Raw genomic sequence first — 13,711 nt, forward strand, 5'->3', positions numbered from 1 at the left:
CAAGAACATGGAGGAGGAAGTGTTGAAAGGGTAAAGTCAGAACATGGGGAAAGAGCCACATTTAGGTTTGAAAAGGAGGAGGAAAAAAACATTTAAAGACAATATAAGATTAGGACAAATGTATCACTGTAGGAAAACCACATGAAATATCATGTAAAACACTTGAAGATGGAGACTCATCAACTGTGTCAAACACATGTAATCATAAGAGTTGGATCGCTACTGTTATGGTATCATTAATGTCTTTGCAGAAAGTTAGATGTACATCCATGAGGCCAAAGACTGTATTTTATTTTATAAATAATTATCTCTACAGTGTCTAGATCAGTGACCAGTAATTATTTGCTGAAGAAATGATATTTTTGCAGAAGAAAGATTGAAGGAAAGTAGAGTTGTGAACAGTGAGGATGAAGATGCAGACAATTTTGTATGGAATGACAATTTGATATAAAAACATACAAAGCAGCAACAGTTAGAAGAGAAGCTAGGCTAAGTATAGATGTTTCATTCTGTATTATTATTTTCAGTCAAGGAGTAGAGAAATGTGATGCTTTCAAGCAAAAAGTATGATGTAACCATAGAATGGTTTAAGGACACTTAAAAAGAGAAGTCAATACAAGGAGACAATGATTATGAGAAGATCAAAAAGGATAAATTTAACGGTTCATTGTTTTACTAAAAAATAGTCTATAAGTAAGTATGCATTTAGGAAATTCATCTTAGGAAAACTACAATGTCTGGCTGCTTGTGAAAGGATAAAACAACCAACAACCTAAAAGATTTTTAGATTATTTATTCAGGATTTAATCTTGCCTTCTAGGATTCATAAGAATTGGTTCATTAACATGCTTTTCATTCAATATCATATCTCACACATTTCGCAATGATTCTTTTATTTATTTCTTTTATTAAACCAGACATCATTTAATTTTTACTTGCACAGTTCATGAATACTGTTGGAATATTTTAAATGAATATAGGCAAAAAAGAAAGAAAACTAAATAGAAAGTAAAACAAAGTTCAAGATTGTGTTTCTCTAGGGGGAGGGAGGAGAAAGGGAAGGGAGGAGTACTGAGGACTGAATTAGAGCCAATTATATTTTATCCTTTTATATGTGTGGCAAAATGAATCCTAATGTAATGCATAACTTAAAAAAATTAAAAGTATAAAAACAAAAAGAAACAGAAAATTGTTTATTTTCTTCATTTTATGTTAAAACTTTGGGGTCAGGTCAGCAGGGTGCACCTGTGGGCCATCTGGCCTGTCACCTGTTCTCATACCATCTTTGAGTTAAGGTACCTCTTATTTTCAAATGATTAAAAAAATGATTCAAAAGGATAATTGTTGTGATATATAAAATTAAACAAACTTAAAAATTCCAACAAAACTGGTTTGTTTGTTAAAAAATAAAGCTCATGTTTTTCTGCCTCTGGTGTGAGACCAGCGTTGCTTTTTGGCAGAACAATGGAAATTACTTGTCAGATCACGGGGATGTTTGAAGAAACACAGAGCAGTTATTGATGGCAGGGATTTTTCTTAGTGTTTTCTAATATAACCAAAATGAAGTCAACCTTCTATCTCAGGAAAAACTAAGGGAAATAGGAATGACCCTGGTCTAAACACACACTAGGGTTTCATGAAGACAAACACTTTTATTTTACTTTTGGTTAACTAGAAATCAGCGGGTACATTTATTTACAGCCTTTTTTTGTGTGTTGAGAAACTAAATCTGTAAGATATATTCTGAAGCTTATCAGGCAACAGTCTCTCAATTGTCTTCCTTGATGGTGGTGTGTTATTTGGAGTGAAATGTTTGTATTTATAAAAAGTAAAACAAGACAAGGAGAAAGAAGATACTAAACTAAGGGAAGAAAATAGCAACTAGAATCAGAGGTAAAATGTACTTGTTGTTTTGAGTCATCTGATTTAAGAACAAAATGCCGTATCAAAAATGGTATCATTTTACTGGGTACGGTGAAGCACCCCTGGAATCCCAGCTACTCAGGGAGCTGAGCAGGGGGCCAGCCTGGGAAACTCAGTTAGACCCTGTCTCAAAATAAATAATAAAGGGATGGGGGTGTAGCTCAGTGGTAGAGCATCAGTGAGTTCAATCTCTAGTAATGGCAAAAAAAAAAAAAAAAAAAAAAACAAAGACATCAATTTAAACATTTTGGTTTTGAGAAATAAACTATCATTACTGATATGTCATTAAATTTAGACATCTCAAAAAGTTTTGAGCAAGTCTTATTAATTAAGCTGTAGAGAACAGTGGTTAGAAATACAGGCTTTTGCCTCAGACACCCTGGGTTCCTCATGCTAGATCCCACAGTGCTATTTGTGATGCTGGGCACAAGTTACTAATCCTCTCTGCATATCATTTCTCTCTCCCCTAGGAGGTTGTGAGGATTAGGAAAGAGAACTATTTTCTGTTGTATTTTAAAAGAAATAAACAAGTGTTGGGGTTGTGGCTCAGCAGAGCTCTCGCCTAGCACATGCAAGGCCCTGGGTTCCATCCTCAGCACCACATAAAAATAAGTAAATAAAGTAAAACTATTGTGTCCAACTACAAATAAAAAATAAAAATTAAAAAAATTAAAAAAATAAACAATAAAAGCCTTAAAGTTGTTAAAATTTGTCAGATGACAGTAAGATAATAGATATCAGTTATGCTATTCATTAATACCCATTTTTTTCTAATATTCCAAATTATTCTCCTTCATAAAATCTCCTTTCTATCCTAATGTTTAAATGACATGATAAGAGAGAAGTCAGAGAAGAAGAAGAAAAAAAAAGAAAGCACAAATAGGGTAAAATGAGAAAAAAATATTGATATTAACAAGGTACATAAATGCTATCATGCATTACTTCAGCATGATGAGAAATATTGGCAATGAAAGAAAATAAAGAGCTATACATAATTTGTGGTTATACTAAAAATCAAGAGGATTGTTTCTATGGAAAGGCAAATAAATGAACAGTTCTAAAATTAAGTGGAAAAAAAGAAAGCTTTTAAAATAATCTGAGATAAATTCTTACATGCTTAAAAAAATAACATCCCATATTCCAGCAGACCAAACTTTGGGAATAATGCTGAGTAAGACATTGTGAGAGCAAAGCATTCAAAACAAATCAGGTTTGTGACTGGTGATGTCATACTAGCCATCCTGATGGTCATGGTGGTAGTGATGGTAAGATTTACTGGATTAGTACCAGGGATGGGGTTGTAGCTCAGTGGGAAAGCATCAGTGAGTTCACTGATTAATTGATCCAACCCAGTTGTGCAGAAAGACAACCTTTTTTTTTTTTTTCTATTTAAGAATCATCAGAATAAGTTAGTGAAACAACTAAACATTTTATTAAGGAAACATTCTGCTGACATGGATTTTTGCATTTTAGTACTTGCGAAAAAATTTTCAAGTCATTACCTGAAAATACTGATCCTATAAAAATTAGGTTAAAAACTTAAAATATAGTTCTGGAATGATGTTATATCATTAACTGTAGAGATGAGATATGCCATCAGAGAGATATTGTCACATATCTAATAGGGCAACAGAGATTCTGCATTTCATGAAAGTAATTAAATATTAACTTAGAAAAAAAAGATAAAATAAGGAAATAAAGAATTACATTGGTTCTTCTCTTCAAAAATTATGGGACAAGGAACTATTTTATTTTGGCAATAATTTAGAAAGCTATGTTTCTGGACATTATACTAATGTTCTCTAAGAAGATTGCCACATTAACATTTAATTATTAGATGTACTTTGTGAACATTTCTATGAAGTTAAATTATTATATCACTTTGCTTTTGGGAAGTTCTCTCATTTTCAAAAAACCTTTACTTATTGGAAGTTAAATATGTCATCTGTGTAGTTTCTGATTGCAAGTGTGTGAACTCATAAGAGATTGCCCATCTATGATGACATCCAGGGATGAGTACTTTTCAATATTTATTTAATAATTGCAGTGTCTTTTCTATTTGTTAGGAAAATCTCCAAGTTAGGGGATACTTTTCTTACACATGCATTATAATATCAAACAGGACTGTTCAATAACAATGCAATGTGAATCACATATATAGTTTTTGGATTTTTGACAGCCACATTTTTAAAAATCAAAGAAATTATGAAAAATCAAAGAAATTATGAAATCATCTTATTTAAATCAATATACCTATATACAAAGCACTAACAAGATTTTTTGTAGTTTGTCTTTGAAATCCAGTGTGTAGTTCATATGAATAGCACCTCTCAATTTGGATTGGCCACATTCCCAGGGCTCCATAGTTCCATGAGGCTAGTGGCTAACACTTTGGACCATAAGGTTGTAGAAGAACTGTTTTGAGTTAGACAGTTTGGCCTTCCAACCTCCTTGCTCAGTCATCCATGCAACTTGGTTGTTTTTTAACTTTTCAAAACATACAGCATGGTGTACATCATAGTATTTTAAAAGGATTAAACGAGTAACATATGCATATTTTTTATGCCATTTCTGATTCAGGAAACATTTAACAGATGTTAGTTCTCTTCCTCTCAATAACCTGTAATTTCTCTTTATTTTGCTTGAAAAAAATTCTGTTGTTTGGATTTGTGTGAATATATAAGATCATCTATTCAATATTCAGTGACAGGCTTTGTAAAACCTACAACAATTTCAGGATGGCATGCTCATTCTAGTCTCCTTGCAAATTTTTCTTTAACCCTTCTCTCTGCTACATGATGGCAGAGATCCTTCTCTGATCTGTTTAACAGGTGTTCCAAGTTCCAGTGACTGGCAGAAATGCACTTCAATGAATATTTGTCGGAGAATGATATATATCATTTTATGTATGTATCACTCACCTGTGTATATTCTCCATTTATTCACAAATGTTCCTAAAGTGGACTGACATCAGACACACTACAGATGTTTCCCTTTTGTGGTTTCAATGTCCTTATTATTATTATCAGTGGTAGTTATAGTAGCAGTATATTAGTAATTCCTCCCTTGGAGCACACAAACTACCACCAATCAAAGCAAAAAATCTCTCCTGAACTCATATCATTAAAAATTCCAATGTAGGGGGTGGGGTTATAGCTCAGCAGTAGAGTGCTTGCCTTATACGTACAAGACCCTGGGTTCGATCTTCAGCACCACATAAAAATAAATAAATAAAATAATGTTATAAAAAATTTCAATGTATTAATTAAGGATCAGAGAAAATAAAAGAAGGATTTGCATATCATATTACTTGATATATCTCAGTATTCCATGAAAACCTAGTGAGATATTTTTAATTATTATTTGTGTCTTCACTTCTACTTGTAAATAACTCCCTTGGAATTTCTTATCCAGTTTTTATTTCATACTAGATTTTATAAATTTTAAATTTTTATTTTTATTTATTTATTTTTTAAAGAGAGAGAGAGAGAGAATTTTTAATAACAATTATTTTTTAGTCTTCGGTGGACACAACATCTTTGTTTGTATGTGGTGCTGAGGATTAAACCCGGGCTGCACGCATGCCAGGCGAGCATGCTACCGCTTGAACTATATCCCCAGCCCAAAATTTTATTTTTAATGTCACATATTTCAGGTATACCTCAGGATGTTTTGACATACATATACATAGTGAGATAACTGCTACAGCCAAAATATTACTTTTATGTGTGTATATGGTAAATATAAAACTAAGCAAAACTTCCAGTATATGATGTACTACTATGAACTATAATTCTCATACTGTACTTTAGGTCTCTAGATTTAGTTATCCAATATAGGTAAGTTTTTACCCTTTGACCGCCTTCTCATTTTCCCTATTCCCTTGATTATGAGAATTACGTTTCTATGAATTTGAATTTTCCTTTTTCTCTCTTTAGATTCTACATGGAAGTGAGATCATGTAGTATCTTTCCCTGTGTCTGCCTTACTTCACTTAGCATAATGCCCAGTAGGTTCAACCAATATTGTTGCCAATGACAAGATCTCCATTTTGTATGCTGAACAATATTCTGTATGCATGTGTGTGTGTGTGTGTGTGTGTGTGTGTGTGTGTGTGTATCATAATTTCTTTATCTGTTCATCCAAAGAAGGACACTTCGGTGGTTTTCACATAATGACCACTGTGTGATTAATACTTTAATAAACATGAGGGTGCACAGCGACTCCCAGTCCTCATGTCACCAACACTGCACAAAGGTCACTGTTTCTCCATAGCCTCCATCCCCACGCTTGTTACCTACTGTCTCCTTGGTAAAAGCCATACCAACAGGTGTGAGACAATATATCCTATGGTTTTGATTGCATTTCCTTGATGAACCAGGAGTTAAGAGCATTTTTTCATAGACCTGTTGTTAGTACTTTTTTGTCTTCTTTGGAAAAACATCTATTCAGGTCCTTCATCCATTTTTCCTACCAGGTATTTAAAATTTTTATTTTTGATATTGAATTGTGTGCATTCTTAAACATTCATACTTGTGGGGAACCTTATTTTGAACATCTTTACTTTGGAAATTTCAAATGTATACCTAATTAGAAAAAAGAAAACAAATTGCTATACAAAATCTAGCTTCAGGAATTTTCAATCCATGTTCAGATGTCTTATTTGCTGTATATTTCCACCCAAAACCTCAATTCCATTGGGTTATTTGAACACCATCTGGGATATTAAATTATATTATCTCTAAAGCATACATATTTCTGTAAGGTAAAGAGTCCTTTTTCATAAATACTTGTTACATATCTTAAAATTATACATTCTTATTATACTTGAACAGCCAATAGGAAATATATTTCATATAAATATAGATGTATATGTGTGAATATATAGTCCTAATACTTTTATATAATAGTGCACATAAAAAACTGCTGCTAGCATAGTATTGAGGTAAATGAGGAGGATGCTGCTGCTTGCTTCCCAAAATCTTGCACATGTGCATTGGATTGGCAGCTTTTATCCTAGTCCCTGAGAAGGTGGGTGGCATAGGACTCATAAGGCTGGATAATAAACAGGCACAGGAACAGTTTTTAAAGAGCAATAAAAAGCGTAGGTGTGACATTTGTCCATTACACCGAGTTATCTATTTCCTCAGGGATAACTGTTCCCTTTTCACATCCTCATCTTCCTCTCTCAATTGTCTTTAAATTCCCTGTGATCATTTGCTATTCATTTTAAATTTATTAAGGAAAGACTTTATTGTTTAGGAAAAAAATAAACAATGTTCATAGTAGTTTTACAGAATTGTTTTCCAGCAGATCTCTCCTTTGATTGGGAGAGTGAATGGCAGGTGCTGTACCTGTGGGTGGCCATGTACACTAGTAGGCTTCCCTATAGGGCAGGGCTCTCAACCTTGGTTGCACATTACAATCTCATACATTCTTACAAATATTGGTGCCCTGATCACAACCTGCAGTGATTATATCTGAATATTTGAGAGTCGATCCCAAATATTAGTACTTAAAACAAAACTCGCCAGATAATTCTACTATGAAGTTAAGGCTGAAAACAGTGTGCTTGGTTCTGAGCCCAAGGGGTAGACACTCAGGTAAACTGCAATGCCTTAAGTGTTTATTTTTTGAACAGTTATCTTTTTCTTACCCTGAAAACCTACTGTGTTGATCCTGTGTAACCCCAATCATGAATCTATCTCTTTTCAAGGTTGTTATTATCTCATAATCATTCCTTCCCAGGAAGATTCCAATCTGTGCAGCAGTTCTGATTTTTATCCTAAGAGAAAAGGCCATTGCTGTGGGTAGCTGAGTTTGAAAACATTGGTCACTGGTAGGAAACATACATGGCAAAGCCATTTCTCCCCTCCCCTGCGTGTTCTGACTACTGTTTCTAAAATTCACCCCAAACTTTCTTTTTATTTGCATTGATCTGCTAGGGCAGTCCTAATCAAATACCACTGACTGACTGGCGTAAACAAAAGAAATTTATTTTCTCATGATTCTGGAGGCCACAGGTTGACGGTCATAGTGTCAATAGATTTGATTTCTCCTGAGGTCTCTCTCTGTGCCTTGAAGATGGCCACTCTCTTGTTGTGTCCTTGAATGGCCTTTTTTCCTGTTTGTCCAATTCACCTCTGTTGCCTCGTCCTCTTCTTGTTAGGAAATCCTTCCTATTGGATCAGGGCCCCATCCTTTTGACTTCGTTTAACCTTAATTACCTCTTTCACATCCCTATCTTCAAACATTGTCACATCAACATATAAATTGGGGTGGGGGACAATTAATTCCATAATGGTACCTTTTACTCTGATTTTGGGATATCTGTTTAGATCCTTGGGTAGACCTATAGTGAACCCTTTTCCCTGGGCAGAAATTTATGCTATAGTGCTTCCTTCACTCTAATTCCATCTCTTCCTCCTGGACTTCTTTCCCTTTTCCTACCCTGTTCCCTACTCTCACCCACTCCCTCCTCTTCTTCTTTACCTTCCTTTACGCCTCCTTCTCTGCCTCTTCCTCTACAGAATTCCTCAGAAATGATTGGAACTTTTTGACATGTGTAACTATATAGTCATTACCTGTTTTTTTTTTGTACGCAAGCATGTTGTTAGAGTAAATACACATGTGTGTGTGAGAGCGAGCATGTGAATAAGAGTAGAATGAATCTGAGAATAACTGTCTGGTTGACATGTGAGGGAGGACTCACTTTTATATGTCAAATTCCATACCCCTGTCCTGGATACAGGAGTTTCCGTGTACTCTCTCAGAGACCAGGGAGAAAAGGCGATAAAAGTCTAGAATGCAATTGAAGTGAGGGAGCCCTGAACAGGAATTTAACTGGATCCATGCAGAGCTGGATATAAGAGGAAGCAAGCTACATTAATGTCCTGAAAAGGGGCTTGGAGTAGGCATCACACTCTAGGGTTTGAGCTCAGGCTTTGTTGCTCACTAGACAGGTTTACAGAAGTTGCTTAGCATCTGTGGTCCTTATCTCTCATGTAGGAAAGATGGTATCTGTCCTGTCTGCATGACCAGAAGAACAGTTATCATCTGCCTAATCTGCAGGACGCTGCCAACCAAGTATCAAGTTCAGTTATGTATACTGAACACATTATATCTTAAATTGCTGTTATAGAAATGAGACTATTAGCATACTAAGATTAGTAGGGGATATTTTTTAACTTGGATGGTGAATACGGAATTGCACAATAGTGAGCATGCAGGTTTTATATGGGACAACAAACTATTCCAGAAATTTTTCAAACTCTAACACATACCATCAGGTTTTACAACTACCAACGCATGGTAGTTAGTAGACACTAAGGAAATACTTGTACTAATTAATCCAAAATACTTTGCTGCTAATCAATATGGAAAGGGATATATCCAAGTCACATGTGACCTACAAAGTACTTATCAAGTGTGACTTCATTTGACTTTAAATGCTAGGAGGGGACATAAAAATCACAGATATGACTTCTGATCAACTGGAATTTATGGTACAATTGTGGAGATGGTCAACTATATCATTAAAAAGAAAAAAATTATGAAGGAAGGGAAATAAGAAAATAGCAGCCTTGTGCATAATGCCTTCATGTATTCATGTCACATAAATATCACTCTTGCCATTAAATCTTGGATATATTAACTATCAATGCTATTCATATGTTGACTAGAGAATGGATTGATGTTTGTGATTTCTCCTTACAGCTGGGAAATATCTCTAAAACGGTTCGTAAACAGGCCTGAAATGGGCACTGAAAATGGCTTTCTTATGTATCTAATTCTTCATCTTGGTAACAATAAGTGAAAAGATCCATAAATACAATTTTAATTAACAGTAATGTTGTGATGCTTAGAAATAGACCGTAGACTCTTTAATCTGTTGGCCTTCTTATAAAGAATTTTGTTTTTCCCAGAGGGTCGACATTAATTAATATCCTTACAATTTATTTAGCAGCCCATTGTTTCAGAGATACTTCAACAAGCTCACTGAGCAGTATTTGTGCACCAAGGATGATACAATCAAACTGTTTTGAAGAGAGCGCTCTAAAAAATATACCATCTCAAGTAGTGATTAACAGGGAGGATAATAAAATATCCTGTAGGAATGATAATATTTTTTTATCAGTGGACAGCACATTGTTATACAATATGGCATAAATAACCAGATTCAAAACTTTTCACATACTCCTTAATGAACTGCCACTAACTATAAAGTTTGAAAAAGAAAATAAATACTCCTATTAATAGTCCTTAATAAGTTCTATTAAAAGGTATCATAGATCACTCATCTGTTTCCTTGAAAAGTGAATGTGATCTTTCTTTCTCTTATCTATTGTCTACAGTCTTTTGCTCACTGAGTTTACAATACTTTTGTACCATTAGTAATATTAAACTAGTGGAAATATGCTTACTTTTCAAGTACCTTCTTAGGATCAGGGAAGATTATTGTAGATGGATCTAAAGAACTCCAGCTTTTGTGTCTATACATTATTGTCTGGAGCTGAGCAGTAAAAATGAGAATTGGCTTATTTTTCATTATTTCTCAAGGAAATCAAACCCATACTCATTCTCAGAAATTACCATAAAAGTAAAAAAAATACATTTAAATATATATTCATTGTTGTGAATATTTACTATAGTGCAAGTATTAGTAATTAGTTTACTAATTAAATAATTGTTAAATAATTTTATAAATTTTGGTCTATCACCAAATTGGAATATTATAACTAAAACTATCCTACTACAAATATTCACAACCAACAATCTTCTTTGCACTATATTTTTTCAATTATTAAAATAAAAGCCCTGGTTTATTTTGAAAATGTATCCATCAAAAAGAAATGGCAGTATAAACAAAGATAATACCTATCAAAAGTCATATCATTGCACTAGGATTACAAGAAAATTTTTCCTTAGAATCTGATTATTGGTATTCTGAAACTTTTAGAAAAAATTATATTACTTAGTAATAGAAAACTGATAAAGAGAAATACAGAAGAAAAGATAAATATTAAAAATGAGAATGAAATGTTTATAAACTTTCCAGTGGGCAATCTTTAAAATTATTCACCACACTTTTCACAAGTACATCAATGTATTACCATCATATATGCTAGATTTTCTTTTGAGATGACATTCTTGTTTTCATTTACTTATTTTTGGATTTATTCCTGCTCTCAATTCCAACTGTGTCACCCACCTAAGTATTCCATGTGAATAACAAGTGTGTGTCCTTTCTCTTTTTCTTTATGCATAATCATTATGGAAATATTTATGGATAGATGCATACATATGTATAAATATGTGTTTGTTATTCACTTTAGAAAAATTGGATTAAACTTTATGATCATTTTTTCATGTTGCTTTACTCATTGACATTATCCCTGGGAAATCTCTATGAATCAATTGTAAGGTACTAAACTGTTTTTAGCAAGGTCTTGATACTGCATGCTGTGGATTTCATGAGTGACCTCTGCTTTTAGACTATTCTAGGTTCTCAATGGAGTGATTTTGTCCTCTAGATGGTAGCTGGTGATTTCTAAGGACATTTTGTTTGTCAAGACAAACAAAAAAAGTGTCATCTCTCTAGAGAGATGCATTCTTTTGGCAGCTTCTTGGTAGAGACCAGGAGTTCTGCCAAACACAGTATTGAGGAAGGCCCCAAGAATTCATGTGAGTGCCCCAAACATCACTAGCCCCAGTTGAAGACATCTACCAGGCAGTCTGATCTACCTCTGGCGGGGACACTCTTTCCTTGGGTAATCTTGTGGTCCCTTCCTTTCCTCTTTATGGTCTTTTTTTGAACGACATTTTCTCCATGGCTTTTTTTGACCATCTTATTTACAGTGCACTCACCAACCAAGGTGCAGACTCCGGCCTTTCGAACCCTACTTCATTCTTTTCTTCTTTGCACCCTCAACTTCTCTTTATCCATCATCTTTTTCTCTCTTCCCAGAATACAAGCTCTTCTGTGGTAGAGATATTTTTATATCTGTTCTATTCACTGATGTATCCTTAGGAAATAGAAGACTGCCTGGCATTTGATACATGGCTGAGCAAAGGAGTGCAAATGATTGTATGAGAAGCATTCACTTATCTCCCAGCTTTTGACTGCAAGTATGCCAAAATCAATGTCCTCACACACTAATCATTATGTGTTGTTTCTTAGGTCTCTATGTGGCCAAAATGCTTTCTAAATTGGTTTTAGAAATTGACTAATGAATTTTGGAAGGTAGATCCTGCCTCTCAAAATGCACATAATTACTCTCTGTTTTTTTCTTTCAAAGCATTTTGTTTTTATTTGTTACGTTCTAGTCTTTAATCCATCTGAAATGTAAGTCTATATATGACATAGGACTGAGGTTTAATTTCCTTTTTCAATTTATTCTAATTAGTTATACATGACAGCAGAATGCATTCTTGACTCATTGTACCTAAGTGGAGCACAACTTCTCATTTCTCTGGCGATGCAGAGCCACACAGGGTCATATCAGTCATGCGATCACAAATGTACATAGGGTAATAATGTCCAACTCATTCCACCACCTTTCCCACTCCCACACCCCCCTTGCCTCCTCACTCCCCTCTATTCTATCCAAAGTTCCTCCATTCTTCCCTAGCTCCCCACCCCCCATTATGGATCAGCATCCACATCTGCATATCAGAGAAAACATTCAGCCTTTGATTTTGGGGGGATCGGCTTAATTTGCTTAGCATGATATTCTCCAGCTCCATCCATTTACCTGCAAGTGCCATAATTTCATTCTTCTTTAAGGCTGAGTAATATTCCATTGTGTATATATACCACATTTTCTTTATTCATAATTTCTTATCCTTCCAACTGGATCACCAGATATGCCAGCACCAAATTAAATAATACTGATTAAAAATATTGGACACTAATTCTAATTCCCACTGAATTAGAATACCCATCTTGGTTATAAATAATAAAATTAATTTGTTCTTTTCACTAGTCATAAAATGGCTAATCCAATGTTACATACTTTTACTTTGAAAAGTTACTTCAGCTCTTCATAATTCTGCTCTTTTTCATTGTACCCATGTTCCAGTTGTTCTGAATAATACTGTATTAGGGTTCTCCAGAGAAGCAAAATCAATAGCAAGCATACACACATAGAAAGAGATTTATTCAAAGGAATGGATTCCAGGTAATTTGGGGGGGTGGAGATTGCATAATCTGCAGAGGGGCCTGGTGCTGGAGAAGCATGCAAGCTTAGAGTACAGATGAAATTCTCAGAGAGTATACTGAGGAAATCTCTCCTGCTGAGGAAGATGGTATTTCTTATACTATTGGGACCTTCAACTGATTGGAGGCCACATATGCACAGAAATCTGCTTTCCCCCAAGTTTGCCAACTTAAATATTAATCTCATTCAAAAATATCCTCCAAGTTGACACACAAAATTGCCACAAATATCTCAGGCTACTTTTCATCCATAAGAAACACTATATTTGATTCAAAGAAAACATATATATTTATACCTAAAAAAAGTTACACTTTTCAGCCCTGAGTCTGTGGGATTTCTCTGTACAATCATAAATTCACTTCTATTTGGAGCCTACTGATCATAAGGCGGTTAAAGGTGGCATTACTCTCATACTGTAGAGCAGTAAGCAGAATGTGTCAAGATGTTGTGGATGCTCACTCCTTCCATCACCACTTACCTTCTTCATCTTCACTCCGGTGTTTCAGACCGGCAGGAATGAAGATGGTGGTCAGCTGACTGTCCATTTTGACAGCAGGAGAACTCTCATC

General features: G+C 34.6%; 1 protein-coding gene across 1 annotated transcript in view; it reads right to left on the reverse strand.

The window, feature by feature from the left end:
• The window catches only part of Malrd1 (MAM and LDL receptor class A domain containing 1), a 638,713-nt gene that overhangs the window by 178,373 nt on the left and 446,629 nt on the right, over positions 1 to 13,711 (reverse strand). The window lies entirely within an intron of this gene.

The sequence above is a fragment of the Callospermophilus lateralis genome, chromosome 13 (assembly GCF_048772815.1).
Source record: "Callospermophilus lateralis isolate mCalLat2 chromosome 13, mCalLat2.hap1, whole genome shotgun sequence".
NCBI classification, from domain to species: Eukaryota; Metazoa; Chordata; class Mammalia; order Rodentia; family Sciuridae; genus Callospermophilus; species Callospermophilus lateralis.